This window comes from Hemiscyllium ocellatum, chromosome 5, assembly GCF_020745735.1.
Source record: "Hemiscyllium ocellatum isolate sHemOce1 chromosome 5, sHemOce1.pat.X.cur, whole genome shotgun sequence".
NCBI lineage: Eukaryota > Metazoa > Chordata > Chondrichthyes > Orectolobiformes > Hemiscylliidae > Hemiscyllium > Hemiscyllium ocellatum.
In genome coordinates this window covers 105,357,702-105,382,089 of record NC_083405.1, presented here as the reverse complement: position 1 = coordinate 105,382,089, position 24,388 = coordinate 105,357,702, and the positions used below count along the sequence as shown (strand labels likewise).

The window sequence follows — 24,388 nt, the reverse complement described above, 5'->3', positions numbered from 1 at the left end:
GTTCCTGTGAGTCTGCTATTTCTATCCCCCTTGGTGACAGAGGTCATGGTTATGGAGTGATAGAGGTCACGGGTTTGGAAGCTGCTGTCAAAGGAGATTTGGTGAGTTACTCCAAAAGCTCTTGTAGATGGTCCACACTGCTGTTATTGTGCATTGGTAGTGAGGGAAGTCAGTGTTGGAAGGTAGTGAATGGGATGCCAATCAAGCAGGCTGCTTCGTGCTGAATGATGATGTGCCTCATGAATGTTGTTGGAGCTGCACTCATCCAGGACCGTGAGGAATATTCCAACACACCCCTTTTGACCATTGCCTTATGGATGGTAGAAAGAGTATGGATAGACTGGAGGTGAGTTACTTGCTGTAGGTTTCTTCTGACCGGCTCTTTTGGTATGGCCGGTTGTGTTCAAATTCTGGTCAGTGGCAACCTCGGAATGTAGACAGTGGGGAATTCAGTGATGGGAATGCCATCGTGCATCAAAACATAATGGTTAGATTTTTTTTTGTTGGAGATTATCATTGTCTGACTTTTCTGCAGTCTGGAAGTTACCAATTTGGTGTATGTGAAACATTGCCAGCATTTTAATCTGCCTCCTCATTCTGTATTTATTTCTTTGGGTATTTGAATGAAGGATTCAACTCAATTCAAATACTTAAAAATCATATGTACTTAAATGTAGATATTATTAAATTAATAATTATTTTATAACAATATAGCAAATAGATCAAATATTTAACTGTATATTTAAATGGTTGTGTTTAGGAAATGCAGTCGTTTCTGCTGGAACACGGTAGTTCTGCTTTCATGCAATCCCATGTTCGAGGGAAACCTTGTAACAGCAGCACCATTTAAGCTAATGGGGCCAGAATTACATTATAACCAATACACGCTTTAAAAGTTCACAATTTAGAAACAAGGTCCCCAGTTCGTCACTCTCGTTCCAGCCAATTTGCATCAACGAAGCGCACGTTATAGCAGAATGACCCGTACCAACTTTTGAATTTACTTGCGGTTACGTCATTCGGTACCAGATGGTACGTTCACAAGAAGGATTTGGAACAGCATTGAAGTTATAAGACTAAAGGTTGATGTAATAAATGTGTTTAGAATGAACACAGGTGGTGATGAGGAGAATAAGAATAAATTGGCCAGGATTTTCCAACAGATAGAAGGTGATTTTCCAGCAGTTAGCACAGTCAGCTGGACTGGTTTGTGATGCCAACAGCCTGGGTTCCATTACCACACTGGCTGAGGTTATTGTGAAGGTCCCACCTCCTCATCTTCTTCCCTTATCTGAGGCGTGGTGACCCTCCTCTTGTCAAACAGTCACCAGTTATCTCCTCCTTAGCAGAGAACAAGCCTATGCCCTCTGGGACTATGGTGACTTTACCGTTCCAGCATTAATGGGAGTCGTACATAGCACTCTGCAAAATCCCTATTGTCGCAGGCTCTAAAGGGGTCTTATAGTCTTATTTACAGAGAAAGGGCCACAAAGTTGCCAGGAAGAATGTCACATCAGTCATGACCCTGTTGCATGGTGGAGCAGGCTGCAGGGCTTTCAAGGCCTGGGAAGTTGAAGATGCTGCTGGGCAATTTGCTGTTCCTGGAACCCTCTGAAAGTATTCATTCAAATCTGAGAATTTGGAGGGCTCTGCTCCTGTAAAGGAAATAGCATCTCAGGAGAAGATAAACAATGAAAAATCTAGTCTAACTGAAGAGTGACAATTAAACTGCCCCCAAACATAGTTAATGCGCCCTTAAACATATCTCCCTCCGATCTTTTACAACAACAAACCCTGACCCCAACAGCCTCCATCTTGTTTTTACCTCCGGGACCTGACCCTTCCCAGCCTGGGACTCCATAAAACCCCTGCCCCCAGCACCACATAGTCCATGCTGGCTGATTTCTCCCCAGCCCCTGCTCCAGCTCCAATACCACTGACATCCACCTCCCTTCTCCTGCTAGCAGCCTAATCCTTGCAATCCAGGCTTGATATCCCACCACTCTCTGTCCCTGGCTAACCCCAAAGTTCCTGCTAGACCTGTTCTTGCTATCCCACTCTGGCATATTCTTATCACTTCCCTGCTGCCCCACGTCTCTGGTACACTTGGCAGCACCACCCTCGCACCCTACTTAGCTGGTATTCCCACCCCCAGTACCATAACCTCACACTTGCCTTGTGTAATTGCCTTTTCACAGGAACTATCTGAGTGGCCATTTGAGTTGCTGATTTTTAACTTGCAGAATAAGACATTTGGTACCGTGGGTATTGGAGCATGGTTTGCTTTCCCTCCACTGACGTATGCTACAGGGGACCTGTCAGAATGGAAGGGCAGCACTGCATATCTAAAAGAGCTTCAATCGGAATCTCCTGACAGAAATATGTAGCTCTTTTGTTGCATAAAAAGGCGTGGAGATTTCTCGTCCTGAGTAAATCAGGTCCATTATTTACTCTTGCTGCTGGCTCTCTTTGTAAGAATAAGTTGTGTGGAACAGCCCACTATTGTATGTGTAATATGCTACAATTCATGTATTGTCTACTACTTATGTGAAAGTTCTATAGGCCTTTTCACAAAGTGGCCGTGTTTTTTAAAAAACAACTTTGCTATCTGCATCAGTCCATTGTGCTAAGTCTAAACAACTGGGCAAAATAAAAACTTGGCTGTCAGAACATTCTCTCAACCCGTTGGCTTGTTGACCTCCATAAAAGTACACATTTTCTTCAAAACAGTGGAAATTTGCTAGTAATAATTCATCTGTAAAATAGATATATCCAGTATAAGTTCTAATACAGGAAACAAATGATCACCAAAACAAATTGTTTTGTATATCAGTTGCATTAAGAATATTTTCCTGACTATATTATACATATTTAATTTGTTTCCCACTTTTTAAAATTGTTTGGAAATTGCAGACTAAACATTATGGGAAAATGGTAAATCAGTCTCAGTGGAAACAGAAATTGAGTTGCTTAAAATCAAGCTAGGTGTATCTTAATGGTGATTCACTCACTTTCAGAATGCAGAATACAGATTTTTGAATTAAAACATGTTCAAACTAGATGTTGTAATCTCAGGCAGAAAGGTAGCAGGTCAAATTCAGGAATCATGCTAACTTAGCTGTAAAGAGTTGGGACAGTACAACTGACATTGATCCGGGAATGAAGAAATGACTTGAACTGTTACGTGCACTACCTAGCAGGGGGCAGGTCATAGTTGGAGCTGATAGGATATAGGAGCAACATTTGGCCATTCAGTCCATCGAGTCTTCTCCACCATTCAATCATGGTTAATATGCTCCTCACCCCTATTTTACTGCCTTCTCCCCATAATCTTTTAACCCCTCGGGTTATGGGGCGAAGGCAGGAAAATGGGAAGCATATCGGTGATAACCAAATGGCTTAATTCTGCTCCTATATCTTATGAACTTATGAGCTCCTGCTACTGCCTGACCCCAACTCGGCAGAGCCTGTATCAGCTCAGACAAGGATTTGATATAGTTGTAGTTGGTCAGTACCCAGATTAAAGTTACTGTTTGAGTTCCCATACAAATAATCTGCTCATTCATCATCCATGAGGGCTGTTAGCTCAGTCAGTTGGATGGCTACTGTGTGATGGAGATTGATGCCAACAGGATATGTTTGACTCCCGCACCAGTTGAAGATTCCATCAAGTACTTTGCTTCTCAATCTCTCTGTTCACCTGAGGTGGGGTGGCCCTCAGGTTAAAGCACCACCAGCAGCCCTGTTATAGAAGGATACAGCGCAGTACAGGCCCTTCGGCCCTCGATGTTGCGCCGACCGAATCCTACCTAACCTATACTAGCCCAATAACTTCCAAATGCCTATCCAATGCCCGCTTAAATGACCATAAAGAAGGAGAGTTCACCACTGATACGGGCAGGGCATTCCATGAACTCACAACCCGCTGTGTGAAGAATCTACCCCTAACATCTGTCCTATACCTACCACCCCTTAATTTAAAGCTATGTCCCCTAGTAACACCTGACTCCATTAGCGGTAAAAGGTTCTTAGTATCTACCCTATCTAAACCCCTAATCATCTTATACACTTCTATCAGATCTCCCCTAAACCTTCTCTTCTCCAATGAGAACAGCCCCAAGTGCCTCAGCCTTTCCTCATAAGATTTTCCTACCATTCCAGGCAACATCCTGGTAAACCTCCTCTGCACTCGTTCTAAAGCTTCCACATCCTTCCTATAGTATGGCGACCAAAACTGCACACAATACTCCAGATGAGGCCGCACCAGAGTCTTATACAACTGCAACATGACCTCAGGACTCCGGAACTCAATTCCTCTGCCAATAAAGCCCAGTACACCATATGCCTTCCTCACAGCACTATTTACCTGGGTGGCAACTTTCAGAGATCTGTGTACATGGACACCAAGATCCCTCTGCTCATCCACACTACCAAGTAGCCTACCATTAGCCCAGTAATCCATCATCTTGTTATTCCTACCAAAGTGAACGACTTCGCACTTAGCTACATTGAATTCCATTTGCCACATTTCCGCCCAGCTCTGCAACTTATCTATATCCCGCTGTAACCTACCACTTCCTTCCTCACTATCCACAACTCCACCGACTTTTGTGTCATCCGCAAATTTGCTTACCCAGCTTTCAAGTCCTTCCTCTAGATCATTTATAAAGATAACAAAAAGCAATGGTCCCAAAACAGATCCTTGTGGTACACCGCTAGTAACTGCGCTCCAAGATGAACATAATCCATCAACTACTACCCTCTGTCTCCTTCCAGCCAGCCAATTCCTAATCCAAACCTCTAATGTATCCTCAATGCCATACCTCCGAAGTTTTAGCATTAGCCTACCATGGGGAACCTTATCGAACGCCTTACTAAAATCCATATACACAACATCTACTGCTTTACCCTCATCCACTTCCTTGGTCACCTTCTCAAAGAACTCAATAAGGTTTGTGAGGCACGACCTGCCCTTCACAAAACCATGCTGGCTATCCCTGATCACGTTATTCCTACCCAGATGTTCATAAATCTTATCCCTTACCATTCTCTCTAAGACTTTGCCCACCACTGAAGTCAGACTCACTGGCCTATAGTTGCTAGGGCTATCCCTACTCCCTTTCTTGAACAATGGGACCACATTCGCTATCCTCCAGTCCTCTGGTACTATTCCTGTTGACAACGACGACATAAAAATCCAGGCCAATGGCTCTGCTATCTCCTCCCTAGCTTCCCATAGGATCCTGGGGTAAATGCCATCAGGCCCAGGAGACTTATCTATATTCATCCTTTCCAATATTCCCAAAACCTCTTCCCTGCATATTTCCAGGGCATCCATTCTAATTATTTGTGATTCCATATTCATATCAGCAACAGTGTCCTGTTCCTGAGTGAATACTGATGAAAAGTACTGATCTGGGAAGACAATGGCAACTTTACTTTTTATAGAATTCCTACCATGTGGATGCAGTCCATTCAGCCCATCGTGTCCATAACCAACCTCCAAAGAGCATGAGACCAAGACCCACTCACTCTTCCTCCTCCCCCCCCCCCCCCCCACTTTGAATGTAGGTCTAGGTCCCTAGTGCTGTGAGGCAGAAGTGCTAATCACTGAGCCACTGTGAACAATAATTTCCAGCAGGGGTCCATAGGCCTGTGCGGTTACCTTTTAAAGAGTAGAGCAAGCATACATGTTTATGTATTTGATCTGAATCTCTTGTCCTAGCACCTTTATCTACATGTCAGTCCACAGCCTAGTAGGAGTACATGTTTTCTAGGAATGAAGAATAAAAATCACCGCGGCAACTTTTCAAACTGTCAGTGTAGTCTTTCAAACCCATTGATTTGGTTGGCTACACTTTAATTGATCCTTCTTGATCCTAAATGATATTTAGGACTCCGTTATTCATGAGCTACCCTCTAATGAAATGTTAAGCTTAGCTTAAAATGTTTGAACTGATTTTAGGGGTCGCAGTTATTTTGGGATTATTTTTGTTCAATCTTGTCACACTTATTACTCCCCATCTGTCTGAAGCCAGCCAAATAATGTGTATTAAAATTTATTTCCAATTCCCTGTGTTCAATATTAAATTCAAGCTGGCCACATCAACAAAACTGAACATGAGCATGTTGTGGGCTTGTGGGGAGCTCATAGCTTATGTTCACTGGCTCAGCATTGTTTTTGACTTCAGTGCCAAAAACACAATATTATTCCATAAGTGATTGGATTCTGACATTATTCTGATGATCATTTTGCTGAGGTAAAGGTTTCAAAATGTGACAATTTGTAGATTTTATCTATAGGGAAAGATGTTATTACAGTACAGAAAAATCCCGAAGTACCTCAGTATAGCCCTCTCATTCTACTGTTCAGCTGAGAATTGAATACCCTAAACCCAGGGGCTCACTGTTACTTTATTCAGCAGATTATGTGTGCTGTTGACACATAATTTTCCTTCCAAATTTATTTTTCACTGATTTTTACTACTGACCTCTGATTCTATTATCCTGGCTTATTTTTAAAGTTGTGTTAAGATTTACCTTACCTAATACACAAAGTATTAATGTACATCTGCCATGTCTCCTTTAATTGTCCTTTCTCCGGACTGTTGTGATTTAGCTTTTTTAACCTTCTTAAGGCGTTCAGATTCATTCTTGATGCTTTGCTCTATTCTTCCTCCAAAGCTTCCACATCCTCTTGCAGCATGCATAAATTGAGAATCAAAGACCCATCGGACATATTCTTTGGGAAAGGAAATACAGCAAATACTGAAGGGAATGTTATTTGAGATTTTGTTAAAAGTTACAGTGCAGAATTTGCATCTCAATGCTTGGTTGAAGTATAATGGACAAATTAGAATTTCAATGAAGAAATTAGCTCTACAAATGGACAGAGACATGGTGGGGCACCATTTGTGCTATTTTAATTACAGTGGGAAGCAATTTTGGACTATTCATCTGCATATGAAAATATGGTCCAATTAACAGACTTTTTTTAGCATAACTAATGTAGCCTGTAAGTTTCATGAAGATAGAATGTAGCTTTTGAATATTTAACGAAGGCAAGTTGCAAATTATCTCGAGTTAATGTCCATGGGTTTCTTGTTCTTTTAAGACATTGAAAATCAAATTTCTGCGTTTCATGTTGAAAAGTCATGGGTTTTGAATTATTGAAAATGTGAGGATTCAAACAGCTAACACTCCTCTGCACCTTCTGTGCTTTTCCATATTACAAGTTAAGTAAACAGAGACATTAATGGGTTTTTTTCTTAAATTGCAGCAGTCAGGGTATCAGTTAAAACTAATAAGACACAGGAGCAGAAAGAGGCCATTTGACCCATCAAATCAACTCTTAAGTAATCCTCAACTCCAATTTCATGCCTTTTTCTCCATAACATCTGGTTGCTTATTGATTAAAAATGTGTCTATTACAGTTTTAATATTCTTTATGACCCAACCTTGACAGCTCCCTGCTGGCAAGAACCCTACAGATTCACTTACCTCTGAGAGAAGACAATTTTAATCACCTCTGCCATGCATGGGTGACCTCTTATTCTGAGATTGTTTTCTAGTCATAGGCTCTCCCACAAGGGGAAATGACTTTTTACAAATACTCTATCAGGCTACCTAAGAATCATCGATGTTTCAATAAGGATGCCTCTCATTCTTCCAACCTCCATAGAATCCTAACAGCACAGTAGCAGGTCCTTTGGCCTGAACTGGTCCATGCCAACCAAAATGTCCGCCGATGCTAACACCATTTCCCTGCACTTGGCCCACATCCTTCTAAACCATGTATTTGTCCAAATGCCTTTAAAATGTTACTCTACCTGTCTCAACTTCCACTGGCAGCTCATTCCATATGTTTACCACCCTCTGTGTAAAACGTTGTCCCTCAGGTTCCCTTTTATTTTTTTCCTCTCTAACCTTAAACTGATGCCCTCTAGTCCTCAATTCCCCACCCCTTGAAAAAGACTGAGTGCATTCACCCTATGCATGCCTCTCATGATCTTATACACTTCTATAAGATCCTCCCCACCCTCTGTCTCCTATGCTCTGAAGAAAAAGTCCTAGACTATCCAACCTTTCCCTATAACTCAGACCATTGATTCCTGGCAACATCCTGTAAACTTCTTCTGCACTCTTTCCAGTTTAATAACATCCTTCCTATAATAAGGTGACCAAAACTGAACACAATACTCCAAATGCGGCCTCATCAATGTCCTATACAACTGCAACATAACTTTCCAACTTCGATACTCAATGCCCTGATTGATGAAGGCCAGTGTCCCAAAAATCATCTTCAATGCCCTGTCTATTTGTGACTCCACGCTCAGAGAACCATGCACCTGAACTCCAAGGTTCCTCTGTTTCACTGCACTCCTTAAGGCCCTAAATTCACCATTCACCATGAAACTCCTACCTTGATTTGACTTTCCAAAAGGCAAGACCTCTCACTTATCTATATTAAATTCTATTTGTCATTTCTCGGCCCACTTCCCCAGCTGATCAAAGTCCTGCTGCAATTTCTGATAACCTTGCTCACTGTCCACAATACCTCCTATTTTAGCCATGATTTGGAGATGCTGGTGTTGGACTGGGGTGTACAAAGTTAAAAATCACACAACACCAGGTTATAGTCCAACAGGTTTAATTGGAAGCACACTAGCTTTCAGAGCGATGCTTCTTCATCAAGTGGTAGCGGAGGACTCAATCCTAATCACTACCACCTGATGAAGGAGCGACACTCCAAAAGCTAGTGTGCTTCCAATTAAACCTGTTGGACTATAACCTGGTGTTGTGTGATTTTTAACTTCCTATTTTAGTGTCATCGATCCACTCAACCTCTCCTCATTCGATAAGCCCTATTTATCCAGGATCAACCTAATGAACCTTCTTTGGACCTGCTAGTTTAGATTCTCTGAGATAAAGGGACCAAAACTGCTCGCACCTTTATAGATGTGGTCTGTCTTGTGTACAGTATAGTTTTAGCAAAACTTATTTTTGCTTATTTTTAAAACTACTTTTATACTCCATTCATTTTAAAGTAAAATCCCATTTGTCTTCCTTACTACTGAATTTATATGTTAACATTTTGGGATTCATGCACAACAGCTCATAAGTCTCTTTATGCTCCAGCTTTCTGCAGCTTTTCCACATTTTAATAATATTCAGGTCCTCCACTCTGCTTGCCAAAGTGCAAGGAGTGTCAGAAACAAGAATTTAACATGAGGAGTGTCAGTGTCAGAAGTAAGAGTGATGAACTTAGAGCATGGGTCAGTACTTGGGGCTATGATGTTGTGGCCATAACGGAGACGTGGGTTTCACAGGAGCAAGAATGGTTGCTAGATGTTCCAGGGTTTAGAATATTTAAAAAGAACAGGGTGGGTGGAAAAAGAGGGGGTGTAGCATTGCTAATCAGAGTGTATCACAGCTACAGAAACGAAGGTTGTTGAGGAAGGTTTGCCTACTGAGTCAGTATGGGTGGAAGTTAGGTACAGCAAGGGAGCAGCCACCTCATTTCTTCAGACCCCCTAATAGTAGCAGGGAGATTGAAGAACTGATAAGCTGGCAGATTTTGGAAAAATGCAGATGTAGCAGGGTTGTTATTATGGGTGACTTCAACTTTCCCAATATCAACTGGAACCTCCTTAGTGCAGATGGTTTGGATGGAGCCGTTTTTGTCAGGTGTGTTCAGGAGGGTTTCCTTACTCTGTATGTAGACAGGCCAATGAGGGGAGAGGCCATTTTGGATTTGGTGCTCAGCAATGAGCCAGGACAGGTGTCAGATCTCATGGTGGGAGAACGCTTTGGTGATCATGACCACAACTGCCTCACATTCACCATAATCTTGAAGAGGGAAAGGAGCAGTCACCAAGGGAAGATATTAAATTGGGAAAAGGAAATTATGACGCTATCAGACAGGAGTTGGGAAGTACAGACTGGAAGCAATTGTTCCACAGAAAGGGCACAGCAGACATGTGGAGACTGTTTAAGGTGCAGTTGATGCGAGTGATGCACGAATTTGTTCCTCTGAGACAAGAAGGGGTAAGATTAAGGAGCTTTGGATGATAAGAATGGAGGAGCTTCTCATCAAAAGGAAGAAGACAGCTTATATAAGGTGGAGGAAGCAAGGATTTATCACAACTTTAGAGGATTACTGGCTTGCGAGAAAGAAGCTCAGAAATGGACTCAGGAGAGCCAGAAGGGGCACAAGAAAGGCTTGGCAGGAAGGATTAGGGAGAACCCAAAGGCACTTTACTCATATGTGAAGAATAAGAAAATGATCAGGGAGAAGGTTGGGCCGATCAGGGATAGCGGAGGGAACTTGTGTGTGGAGTCTGAGCAGATATTGCAGGCTGCAGCGTGATATAGAGAGGATGCAGAGCTGGGCTGAGAAATGGCAGCTGGAGTTCATCCTGGATAAATGTGAAGTGATGCATTTTGGGAGGTCAAACTTGAATGCTGAATATAGGATTAAAGACAGGATTCCTGGCAGTGTGGAGGAACAAACAGATCTTGGTGTTCAAGTATATAGATCCCTCAAAGTTGCCACCCAAGTGGATAGGATTGTTAAGAAAGCATATGGTGTTTTGGCTTTCATTAACAGGGGGATTGAGTTTAAGAGCTGCGAGGTTTTGCTATAGCTCTACAAGACCTTGGTGGGACCACACTTGGAATATTGTGTCCAGTTCTGGTTGCCCTCCTATAGGAAAAATACAGAGGCTTTGGAGAGAGTGCAAAGAAGGTTTACCAGGATGCTGCCTGGACTGGAGGGCTTGTGTTATGAAGAGAGGTTGAGTAAGTTCGAACTTTTCTCTCTGGAGAGAAGGAGGAAGAAAGGAGACCTGATTGAGGTGTACAAGGTAATGAGAGGCATGGATAGAATCAACAGCCAGAAACATTTCCCCAAGGCCGGATTAACTGGCATGAGGGATCATAGTTTTAAGATATTAGAAGGAAGGTATAAAGGAGACATCAGAGGTGGGTTCTTTACACAGAGTTGTGAATGCATGGAATGTGTGGTGGTGGTGGTGGTGGTGGTGGAAGCAGAGTCATTAGCAATATTTAAGCGACTGCTGGACATGCACATGGACAGCAGTGAATTGAGGAGTGCATAGGTTAGGTTATTTTATTTTACATTAGGATTAATCCTTGCACAACATTGTGGGCCGAATGGCCTGTTCTGTGCTGTACTTTTCTATGTTCTATGATCTCTCATTTTCCCAAAGTGTATTTTGTCTGCCAAGTTTCTGCCTTACCTACATGCTTTCTAACTCACCAGCTGCTGTGATCAGCTTCAAGGTCCATGCCTGGTTGTTCCATCCAGAATTGAATGTTATTGTGTCCCCTCACCAACCAACATGTGCAATGGGGTAACACAACTCCAAGCAGCTATGGAGAATGAACTATTTTCTTAAGTCTGTCAGTGTTTATCAGTCGTCATCGAAAACCATGCCGCTGGAAAAGCACAGTAGGTCAGGCAGCAGCCTAGGACTTCCGCCCGAACTGTCGACTGTCCTGCTCCTCAGATGCTGCCTGACCTGCTTTTTCAGCACCACACTTTTTGACTCTGACTTTCCAGCAGCCGCTGTCCTAGCTTTCTCCTTGTCGGTATTCATCAGCCTGGTTGTCTGCTAAACTCCTCCCAAGACCATGTTCCGGTTGATGTCAAATTCAGGGTATTTCACTAGAAATGTCTGCCATACAATCCCATTTTGCATTTTCTGGGATGAGTACTTTGAAAGCCTATGGTACCATGGAGTCCAAATTAAGGGCAAACAGCTGCACCATTCAACCTGGCTGCCACAGGTCACAATTTCTGCCATGTTAGTCTGGTGTGGAGCTGTGCATTAACCCAAATCCACCTTAAACCATACAAACAGCTGGCAGGACTAAGATGCATACATAGAACAGGGTCCACAACACAAAGGGATGATTAGGTTGCCTGGCTTCATAACGGACAACATGACAAACCATGGGAGTATGCATAAAACAGCAATGTGGCTGACAATGTGTATCCTTGCACTGGATTAAAACAGTGAGAGTTTATGAAGAGGTGAGCTCAACAAATTCATCTCCAGCTGGGAAAACCACAGATGAGGTGTTAGAATATCATGTGAAATAACTACATCAGAAAGTACAGAGCGAAAGCTACCTGAGCAGAGCTCAAGCAGTGAGTGAATGAGCAAAGTTAGTCTTCAGTTTATTATGGCTGAAAATGTGTTGCTGGTTAAAGCACAGCAGGTCAGGCAGCATCCAAGGAACAGGAAACAGCTCTGATCTCCAGCATCTGCAGACCTCACTTTTTACCCTCAGTTTATTATGCCTAAAAAGTAAAAACTTCTCTAGGTTGAAAAGAGTTAAAAATTGCAACAAAAAACAGCTCGATTATATCAGACAGTTGAGAGTTTAAATTCTTTAAGATCATGTCCTTTATTAGAATGTGTTTTGAAAGTACTGAAGTGACCATAAAGCATGGGAGCAGAAGGCCATTCGGCCCATCAGGTCTGCTCCGTCATTCGCTCATGGCTGATATGTTGCTCAAATCCATTTTCTCCATATAACCATTAATTCGCAACTAACCGAGAACCTATCTATCTCTGAATTAAGTCTGCTCAATGACTTGGTCTCCACAGCTTTTTATGGCAATGAATTCCACAGTTTAACCACCCTCTGAAGAGATTCCTCCTTGACTCAGTTCCAAAAGATCATCCCTTCACTCTGAGGCTGTGCCCTCAGATCCTAGTCTCTCCTACTGGCGGAAACTTCACCTCCACCTTATCCAGGCCTCTTGGTATTCTGTAAGATTCAGTGAGATCTCTTCCTCATCTTTCCAAACTCCATCAAGTACCGACAGAGATCTTCAAATGCTCCTGATAAGACAAGGAGGTTTATTCTTGGCCCCTGTCCCTCCAATGCCAGCACATCCTTCCTTAGATGCAAGGCTAAAACCACACTCAATATTCCAAATTCAGTCTGACCAGATACTAAAAGATCACCACCAATGCTTCTATAATCTCCTCACCTCTCTCTTTGAGAATCCTGGAGTGTAGTCCGACTGGTCTGGGTGATTTAACCACCTTCACACCTTTCAGTTTCCTAGCAGCTCCTCCTCGTTAATGGTCACTACATTCACCTTTGTCCCAATTCTTTTGAATAACCTATCACTTCTGTAATCTCTTCCACTCCCACATCCCTCTGCCATATCTGTGCTCCTATACTTCTGGCCTCTTTAACACCCCTGTAGTTTTAGTTTATGAGCTTTCAGTTGCCTCGGTCCTCTGGTTTTCACTCATTAAAATTAATGCTATCCTTAAAATCTACTACTTTGAGCATTCTGACCTAATACTCCCTTAAGTGCTTCACTGTTGATTTATTACAATCTTGTCAGATGTCTTGGGATGTTTCGATGTGGTGCAGGTGCTAAATAAATGCATCATTTTGTTGTTCAAACTGGATGCAAAATAATTTTAAAAGTGAATGATACAGGGAAAAAAAGGAGTGTCCAAGATATGACCTGATTATATTGGTTTGTAGAACTTTTTGCATTTCTGTTTATGTAAGAAAACAATAGTAGAAGTTGGAAGTGCAGCTGAACCTGCACACTTTCAAAACACTGCAGATGGTGAAAATCTGAAATAAAAACATAAATGCTGGAATTACTCAGTGGGCCAGGCAGCATCTATGGAGAGAAAAATACCTATTTTTGTGTTTTGGGAAAAGCTACAACCTGAAATTTTCTATCTGAAATTCCAGATTTTTATTCTCTCATTGCACTGGACTCTCAGCCTCTTGTGTCCTCTTGTGATGAATATTGTTGCACCGTATCATGTCTTCAAGAGCTTCATTTACAGGTCACCATCTTGAGCTGCTTTCCTTATGTTGTTGTCATTGTGACAGTCAGAAGCCTTTGGACCTAATGAATTGATCTTTCAATCATCCAAATGTACAGGATTCAGCTAGTTGTGTTAATACTAACACATACTGATCAACAGTCTCTCTCTCTCTCTCTCTTTCCCTCACTGACCTCTGATAGTGAATATATTTAGTTCATCAGAAACTCCATTACTGTGTGGTTTCATGCACTTTTCAGAGCTTTCAAAATCTCTCCTGTTTGTGTTCTCACTCCTAAGTATGAGGAGCTTGTAGCACTCTTTCCCAGGGCTTGGAACACACTTGTTACTCTTCAGTGCTCGAGTTTATTCAATTCTGTCGCTATTTCAAAATTGCAGACTGAATTTTACTTTTTTTTTGTATAATGACTGAATCTCTTTCAGCTCTGAAAATTCACTCAATCTCAGCTCCACATGTCTGACATTGGGTTTCGCATAACATGTTTAATGACTACTCAGTCTAAAGTAAAATCAAATTTGAACAGATGCAGTGGTAGCACGAATGTAGCAAACCAGCCAGAACACTGTACAAATCCATTTCTCCAAACCGTGCAAATGCAGTTCAGAAAGTTTCGTACTTCAGATCAATGGAGGTTACATAGTCTAGATTCCCACTGTATTTATTTAAAGCTGAACATTAATAATTAAAAGCCAAATCCAGTAAATCAGTGGAGTAGTGGTTAAGCTACTTACCTTGGGCCTTTTATGCCTGTGATTCACAACCCCATTGGTAGTTTTCACCATAAGCTCTCAAGATATGAATAAAGCTTTCAACCATCTTTTACGATGCTGTTCTCCGTGAAGATTAAGGTTGTGCAGCTATTGCTGTCCTTGGAAATGCTCGCTGTCAAGCTCTGTTTTAAACAATTAGTGTTCTCTGAAAAAAATTGCCTTATTTTGTCGTAAGTATTTTCAATTTGATGTTGTTCACGGCTGTAAAACATTTCCCTTAACCCATCCCTTTCTTTTCCTCCTCCATCTCAATGCACAATATTTCTGGTTTTAGATTATTTTGGTGTCCAAGTCCAGTCACCTATCACAAACATTCACCTTTCCATGTTATCTAATGTTCTCAGAGACTCTACAGGACCTCTGAATGAGGAATTAAGAAACATTTTCTTGTAAATAATTTTATCAAATCTTAGAAATATCTCAGCGCTGCCACAATAAATTAGTGAATATGGTTCTGCAGGAGTTATTTGGTGGTCAAAAATATCCAACAAATGAGGAGAATGATTAACCCTTGTGTTGTTTGTGGTAATGGTGGTGATAGGCCCATACTTTTTAGTACCAGTGGCTCCATAAAAGAGTTATAGAGTCATGCAGCATGGAAATGAATCCTTCGGTCCAACGCATCCATGCTGACCAGATATCCTAACCTGACTTAGTTTTGTTTGCCAGCATTTGGTCCATATCGCTCTAAAAGTTTCATATTCATATATCCATCCAGATGGCTTTTAAATGTTATAATTGTACCCACTTCATCCTCTGTCAGTTCATTCCATATGCACACCACCTTCTGCATGAAAAAATTACTGTTCAGGTCCTTTTTAAATATGTACACTCTCACCTTAAACTTATGCTCTCTCGCTTAGGATTCTCCCACCCTAGAAAAAAGACCTTGGTTACTCGCTCTATCCAGGTCCCTCATGATTTTTTTAAAAATTTCTAAATTGTTACCCCTGAGCCTCTGAAGCACCAGGAAAAGAAGTCCCGACCTATTCAGCCTTTCCATATAGTTCAAACCCTCCATTCCTGGCAACATCCTTGTAAATCTTTCCTGTATTCTCTCAAATTTAAGAAAAGAATTGGATGCAGTATTCTAAAAGTGGCCTCGTCGATGTCCTGTCCAGCCGAAACATGATGTTGTTCAAGTAATTGAGCAAGCAAGACTCTAGTTTACTACTGCTTCTGAAGCGGGTCCTCTCCCAACAACGTAATATCATTTAAATGCACTATTTATTGAATTGCTTTAAAATATGATTTGGTTGAATCAAAATGGTTGGAAGCTTGGAATCTGATTTAGTTGGAGGAGAAAGTGAGGTCTGCAGATGCTGGAGTATCAGAGCTGAAAATGTGTTGCTGGAAAAGCGCAGCAGGTCAGGCAGCATCCAAGGAACAGGAAATTCGACATTTCGGGGAGGCTGTTACCAGACTGATTTAGTTACCAGACGTCTTTATGCCTAATATTGGAATCCTTAACATTCAGAAGGCTTGATAATCAGAAGTCATGTTTTACTGAGATATTATTTATTGGGATAAAGTAATATTCAGTAAAACAATAGAGTTATAAAAGGTAGCTTGCGATTTTATGTATTTTATAAAATGTTTAAATTATTGTTGCATTTGCTGCACATAAGATTCATTAAGTTGATTATGCATCAACTGTAATTCTCTGTACTATATTGTTTGTTATTCTCTGAAGCCCCGCCGGATCTTAAAGTGAGGAAATTATGAAAGACTCTCATTAAAATAGTTCTTATCAAATCTCAGAAATGTCTCAGTGCAACAATGGAAATAGAAGCATCCCACCAAGGTCATTGTGAAGGAAGCTTAGATAACAGGGACCATCAAAAGATTACATGCAAACTGGGCTGATATAAAGGAAGGCTGCCGCAGGCTCATTGCAACCTTAAGCTTCTGTAGTCTTGAAAGCATTGTGAAAATTTCTCTTCTACATTATTACCCACCCCCACCCCCACACTCCGCCATGTATATTTCTTTGCCCATTTGCCATTTTTCAAAGGTTACTTTAGTCTCCTATTGGTGTTAGTTTTTGCTTCAGGTGAAGCTCTGGGATAGCTTGATTGACTGCTGTTGCAATTAAGTGAATTGGACCTGAATGCCATTCGGGGGCAAGTGGAGCAGAATTGATGTGTTATAACCTATATTGGATGCTAGTGGCTACTGGCATTGTACGTCAAATCTTTGCAGCAAGTTAGGAAGGGATTGCAGGTCAAAAGCTGTTCCTCTTCATACTCCCAAGCATCGAAAAGGATGTTAGTACAATTTTTGTCAGCTCTGTGAAGGGTACATTCAACCAGACATTCAACCATCCTAGTTGGTAGATTCAATAATGAATTCAGCTTGATTGAGGACCAAATAATTCCCCCTGACAAGGATGAAGAAACAAACTGTCTTACTGCCTCACAGTTGAAAAAACATTCAAGTTATTGAATTCTGATGTATCTTCTTTTGTCAACTTATCTATGTGAGGTGGGAGATTTAGAATTCTTAAGTAACCTCCTACTGTCAATTTGCTTTGTTTACAAGTTCTGGGTTCAAATGGGCAATCTATTTGCAGGTGAAATTCTGTTGGTTTCTTCCTTGTGCATTTTTTAAATATATGTGGAGCAGTATTTTAGTACCATGACCAGAAATTGACATGGTAGCCATTGGTGTTAGCATATGTATCACATTGAAATTGTATGTTGGATTAGATATGTTATAATTATACATAATTGCTTTGCAAAAGGGCTTGGCTGTGGAGAAAATTCTATTCTTCATTTAGTAAACTTCTGACAGAGATTTTAATAATAAGAATATTGTTGCTGATATAAATTCATTTCTATTCAATAATTATTATTCAAACTCAAATCCAAACATGGAATTAGTTACAATGCTTGGTAATTGCTACAAGAAAGGAAGAGTAAACCAAACACTTCTGGATTAAATCTGTTAAACTATGTGTGATTCATTAGTTTGCTTTCCAAATAATAGCGATGTTGATCCTGCCTTTATCTCACACACACTGTTCTGTTTCCAAATGAAATTAATTGCTTCAAATAGCTAAAAAAAAAGTTTCAATATTAGTTGGACTTAATATTTTGAACACTGAGCATTCTACATTGGTGGGTGGAAGAGCTTTAGATTAGATGAGATTCCCTACAATTTGGAAACAGGCACTTCGGCCCAACAAGTCCACACCGACCTTCCGACCACCCAGACCCATTCCCCTATCCTGTATTTCCTCTTGACTAATATAACTAACACTATGGGCAGTTTCGCATGGGCACTTCACCTGATCTGCGCATCTTTGGAATGTGGGAGGAAACTGGACCACTGGGAAGAAAGCCATGGGGAGAATGTGCAAACTCCACACACACAGTCGCCTGAGGTGGGAATTGAACCTAGGTCCCTGGCACTGTGAAGCAACAGTGCTATCCACTGAGCCATCCTCAAATTAGTTGTATTCAAATCTAATGCTAGTAACATTAATTTCTAAAATGCAAAAAGAAACTATTGTCATTCATCTAGTGCCTGCAACAAGCAAATTGTGAGACAACCTGCTTTCATGAGCTCAATATAATTTGGAAGAGATGGTCTTGGTTGTGAATAATGGAATTAGTGGGAAGTAGTTCCAGGGTATACCTCAGAACTGACGAATGTAGTGATTTTTTTCCGAGGAAATAGGCAATTTGCATCCAAGAGACAACATTTTCTAAATTAAGTGTTGAATCCTTAGATAGCTATGCAAAAAAAATGACTGGTTAAATGTTACCAACATATATTTGACTTGTGTTATCTTGGAGAAAACAGATGAGATGTTTGGGATTAGATCTCCCTTTTAGTTCTGATCAAAGATTCTCAATCAGCAACACATTTTCTATTCTCTCTATGCATGCTATCTACTGTAGCATGTGTTTCCCTAATATTTTCGTCTTTGTTTTAGTTTTTGTGGGTTTTTGGTACTGTCAAGAAGTTAAATATTAAGTAAATAAAACCAATTTATATGGATAAGGGATACTTGAGGCAAAAGAATGGACAAAATATTATCAAATAAAAATGTAAGACATTAATTATTGTGGTTTGGAAGAGAAAGATATTGTTATAACTGGAGAAAAAGCTGCTATAGATTTAAGTAAAACCAGTAAAAGTGTTGATTGATTCTAAAGCTCACGATTCCAAGCACGGTGGCACAGTGATTAGCACTGCTGCCTCACAGCGCCTGAGTCCTGGGTTCAATTCCCGACTCAGGCGACTGACTGTGTGGAGTTTGCACGTTCTCCCCGTGTCTGCGTGGGTTTCCTCCAGGTGTGCCGGTTTCCTCCCACAGTCCAAAGATGTGCGGGTCAGGTGAATTGGCCATGCTAAATTGCCCGTAGTGTTAGGTAAGGGGTAAATGTAGGGGTGTGGGTGGGTTGCGCTTCAGCAGGTCGGTGTGGACTTGTTGGGCCGAAGGGCCTGTTTCCACACTGTAAGTAATCTAATCTTAAAAAAAAGCAATTTATCTGGATGCCATCTTAAAGCTGAGGTGAAAGAAAATATTGCTGATTTCATTTAAGAATGGTTCTAATGCACTATAATTTTATAGAATTAGGGCAGAATAGACATTCTCTACTGACAAAGTGTTAATGGTGAAGAGAAATTTTCAATGTATTTTTAAGTTTATAGAAGAACAACAATTCTAAAAATAAATGATGAAATAATATTGCTGCTCAATATCCAAAGAAATTCCAAAATCTCAATTGGTAAACTGCGCAAGAGTGCTCTATATTCTAGCACAAGACATGAAACTCCCGATTAGTCAAATACTCCACTGGTTGTAAAATTTGGCTTTTCAATTGTGCAGCCTCATTCCCTCAATATTAAATTTTAGATCACGTACCTCTTTCTTTCTCAATGTCATTTAATGTAGCTGATTTTGCATTAAAATAAATATTCTACTATCAACTTTCTGACTTGGATATGGTACCACTGATTAATAATTTCTCACTGAAAAGGAATTTTATGCAGGTCAAAGTAGTGAATTGAAAATGATAATTTAAGATTGAGATAGTTAACTGGCTGTCACAAATATTGGTTGCATTTGAACCTCAATAATCCTCAGTTTGAAAATGTGTCTGCAGAAGCACGAGTACGATGCTTCTCTAAGGCAGCAACAGACTGAGTATTCGTCCAATCTGCTAATGGTTAAAGCATGATAGGAAGTTTTGCCTAGAAGATAAGACATCATGTTCCTGAAAGCGTGCTGCACATGAAAAAATGCAATTGCCTCTGAAGAAGTGGTCTTAAGGACTGAAACTACTTGCAAGAAAGTTAAATCCAAAAGCGCTGACTTTCTGTTAGGTGAATCGTGCCAGCTACTCACTATACTTAGTTACCCAAGACTTTCCATGGGATTTAGCACTTAATCATGCTGTTGTGAAAGCCATTTCAGTACAGCACAGTCTATGGGGAATTTAGGACTGTGCAATCAGCAAGCAGTGCTGGACCAATCACACCTCAGAACTTATTAATCAGTGATAACATGTCTGAATCAGAAAGTTGATAGTAGAATATTTATTTCAATGCAAAATCTGCTACATTGAATGACATTGAGAGAGAAAGAGATATGTGATCCAAAACTTAATACTGAGCTAATGAGGCTACACAGTTGAAAAGTCAAATTTTACAATCAGTGGAGTTGTTTGACTAATTGAGATTTATCATTGCATTAAAAAAGCATCTTGCATTGGAACAGATTCTGCTGTGCCTGATTTAATGGATATCTATCACATACATATTTGCAATATATTCTTTAATATATTTCAATGCTGATTTCCTTGCTGAGATACTAGTCTGGTAAAATTTCTGGAGGAACAAAACAACTCAAACATTCCATGGTTAACTGCATGAGTGTATTTTCCAAAAATTATTACCCAATTTTAATCCTAGTAGCAGTGAATTTCAGTAGCCTCACTGTAATTTTACTGCAAATTGCATGCCAGTGTGATCAATGTAAATAATTCCAAAGTGTGTGGAGATGAAATGACATAATTTGGAAGAAATGATAATAGAGAAATTCATTTTCACCATCTGGGAGTCTATGGTGGAACCACAGGAACTTTTGCAATTCTGAAAAATGCAGCGTAAACGAACTTCATTTTTAAAAAATTTATACTGGGATATAGTTTCTAAATCAGTTTGTTTGATAGTTCAACTGCTATAAATTGATTCATTGCAAAGAAATAAATTTGAATGTTCATGATAATGTTTTGCAAAAATAGATATTTATGCAATGCCCTGTAGCCTCAACCAATGAGAGAGAAAAAAAGCAGCAAATCACGGCCACAGTGAAGTTTCCTCCGTCACAACGAATCCAGATTTATATCTGATATATGTGTCTCTTCATTGTCTCTGAGTTAGTATCCTAGAATTCCTTACCTAGCACCATTGTAAGACACAATCATCAAATGGTCAGGGCAAAGAATTGACTCCAGCCTCCTCAAGACAATTGCTTATGAGGAACAAAGGTAACCTTGCTGTGTCGAACCAATTTGTGAAGACAAATAAAGCAAATGTATTTAACTCAAGGATCTAAGTTCAGAGGTAAAGCTGATATCTATGTGGTAAATTATTAGCTGTTTATTGTTAAATAAATATCCAGGAACATTACACCTATAAATGGAATAAATTCATGTTCATGTTGTTGGAATCCAGTTCCACACCCAGCAGGTGGGATCATATAAGGACAATAATTTTTATTGAGTTTTTTTAGAGGATGCACTCATGATGAGCCCTTCTATGTGTTCAGGTAATTAATCAAAACCATTTTACTATTCGTCTGGACAGGCTAATAATCTTCACTGTAGAGAATAGGAAATAACATTTTGATGAATTCAACAGTCTCTTTTGAATCTGGTTAAAATTGAAAGTGAAGTTAGATTGTCTGTTGGAGGATCAGTGGTTGTTGGCACATTCCAATCAAACAGCATTGTGCATATGTGTACGATTATGATATCACAATGAACGGCACCAGATAGAAAGACGACATCAGAAGTAGATGGAAAAAATTTAAAAGGTTGGGAGAAAGGAAATTCATTCAGTTTATGAAAGAAACAGTTTTTAACTTTGTGCACAAAGGCAATGGGACATGCATGGATAGCTTGTCATCTGATTTTGGGTGTGCATGTTTGTTTATAAGACTTGGGAGAAAGCGAGGATTGCAGGTGCTGGAGATCAGAGTCGAAGAGTGGCTGCTGGAGAAGCACAGCCGGTCAGGCAGCATCCGAGGAGCAGGAGAGTCGATGTTTTGGGCATTAGCCCTTCATCAAGAATTCCTGATGAAGGGCTTATGCCCAAAATGTCAGCTCTCCTGCTCCTCAAATGCTGCCTGACCGGCTGTGCTTTTCCAGCACCATAATCTTCAACTGTTTATGGGCCTTGGTCAATAAAGTGACTGTGTTAGCAAATGAGAATTGCAGTATCTAAATACCATCATTTTTAATTATGTAGTGTATGCAACATTTCCAAAATTTGGAGAATGGTAATAAGTGAGTAATGAACTGTAGCTTTTGTATTTCTCGCAGTTAGGTTTTATAGTTGAATAGATACAAGAAATTTCTACACCTTGGCAAGTGGTCATCTGCAACCTATTGACCCAGCTATAACCTTGCTCAGCAGTAAGATGGGAGAGGGGTCTTGGTGGGACCAACCTAGATTGTAATTAAAATGTGTCAATCCTCTGTCCAGTCCTCTGGGACAGATTCAGAAATTGAACAGAGTGACTTTTGTTAGCTACTTTTCTTCAGGGTGTCATAGCCCATATGGCAGTATTGGAAGGATTCTTTTCATATTACTTCAACAGCAACAATTTGGTGTAGCAATCACTGAAAGTAAACTGCTAATGAATAGCAACACTGCAACAGTAATACGTGCAGTTACTCCCAAAATATACGCCATCTTTTTTAATTAGGTGAGCAGCGGTCTGTATTGCCTGACAGAAATTAACATCTGAAATGGATATATAGATAAAGAAAATGTTGAAATTATGACATTTGTGAATCGTATTTAAAAAGAGCACAAAAGTCAATCAAAAAAAGTTAGCATATTCCTCATCAAATAAGTCAAAGGTTCTTTACTTAAATTAACCGATTATTGTTAAATAAATATACACAAACATTACATCAAAAAAGGAATAAATTCATGTTCACGTTGTTAGAATCCAGCTCCACACTCAACAGATGGGATCATGTAAGGACAATAATTTTTATTGAGTTTTTTTAAGGATGCACTACATGACTAGCCCTGTAATCTATGTTTGTTCTTTTGAGATGCTGACATAACTCACTTCTAGAGTTTTGGACTTTTCTTGTGCGTTTTTAGCATTTGTGAGTTTCTTTGCTGTTTATCATATGACTTTGAAACTATTGTAACCAACTTAATGTTTAAATATGAAGTCTGTTCTCCTGTAATGTGTGTGCATTCCCATGCAGAATGCACCATGCAGGTACTTTGTGACCCCCAGAGGTCATATCAAAAGTAAAATTGGGTATTGCCTTGCACTGAGGCCCATCTGGAACTACTAAAGATCAGCTGGCCTGTAAAGGGTCAAGCTCCAGGAAACCCCCATCAGTGTCCTTAGAACGTTCCCTAAGAGATCATAATATTATTATTCTAAAGTCTGTGTTTTCATCCCCAGTGCCAAATATTATTTGAAATATAACCACCCAGCCCAGCAATTTACAAAATCAAATACCCTAAGTTCTGGTTCAGATTCTTTCAGCCACCAGAGATTTATCCATGAATATTGCTGTTTAAATGAAGGGTTTCAATTTGGAAAACATAGACAGCTGATTGTGCATTAGAAAACAACAGTAGTGCATGCAGATGTGAAATCTTAGTGCCTTAAAGATCTAAAAACCTGATATAATTTGCCAAATTGCTTACCACATCAGATTTGTTCAACTAATGAACCAGAAGTGAGTATCTGATGTTGCGGCCTTTATAAGACGTCATGCTTCAGCTCGAGAACTGGCTGGTTGTGGATGTTCACTGCTTCATGTCTGCTACCGTTTGATGTGCCAATTCACAATGTGCAAAGACTGCAGAAAACATAGAGGTTTCCATCGGGATAAATCCTCTTGCCAAGTCACTTCACCTGTGAAAACTGACAAAGTATACTCACGTCATTGGCAGATTTGTTTTTTTGTGATCTTAGCAGCTGAACCCTTAAACTGATCTTATGGGGACTGTTCAAGCTGTGCCATTATGCTGAATCTTTAGAATATTTGTGATGTTAATTTTACTGAAGAGTCCAAAAGCACTACATTGTTCATCAAAGGGAAAGTTCCGAGGTTTTTTTTTAGGTAATAACGCATTAATTGTACAACATGATGTTTAAAAGCATGATCAACATTCTATTGCATGCCTAACCTTGACAGGCATTTGTGATCCCTTTTGCATATGGAGTAATTCAATTAGTCGACTCAATAAAATTGTTTGATTAGAAATTCAAATAATTTAGATTGTCGAGTAATGTGTAAATGTGAAAAATGGAATGAAAAGAAGGTAGTTTAAATTCTTTTTCTTCAGATTACCTGCAGTGGGCCTGATAAGAATAGAATTTTAAAAATATAATTGCACAGCCAGAAGTTGTAAAGGTAATAATAGTTTGACTGACGGATGCAAGGTAATCTTTTTGGACCATGGGTGTTCAAAGCATTGATAAATTATCCTTTGGAATAACGGCATTTGCATGCCCTTTCAGGATTGACATTGATACTAAAGGT

General features: G+C 40.0%; 1 protein-coding gene across 5 annotated transcripts in view; it reads left to right on the top strand.

Moving 5' to 3' along the window:
- The window catches only part of LOC132815814 (partitioning defective 3 homolog), an 810,799-nt gene that overhangs the window by 687,363 nt on the left and 99,048 nt on the right, over positions 1-24,388 (top strand). The gene's annotated exons all lie outside the window — the stretch shown is intronic.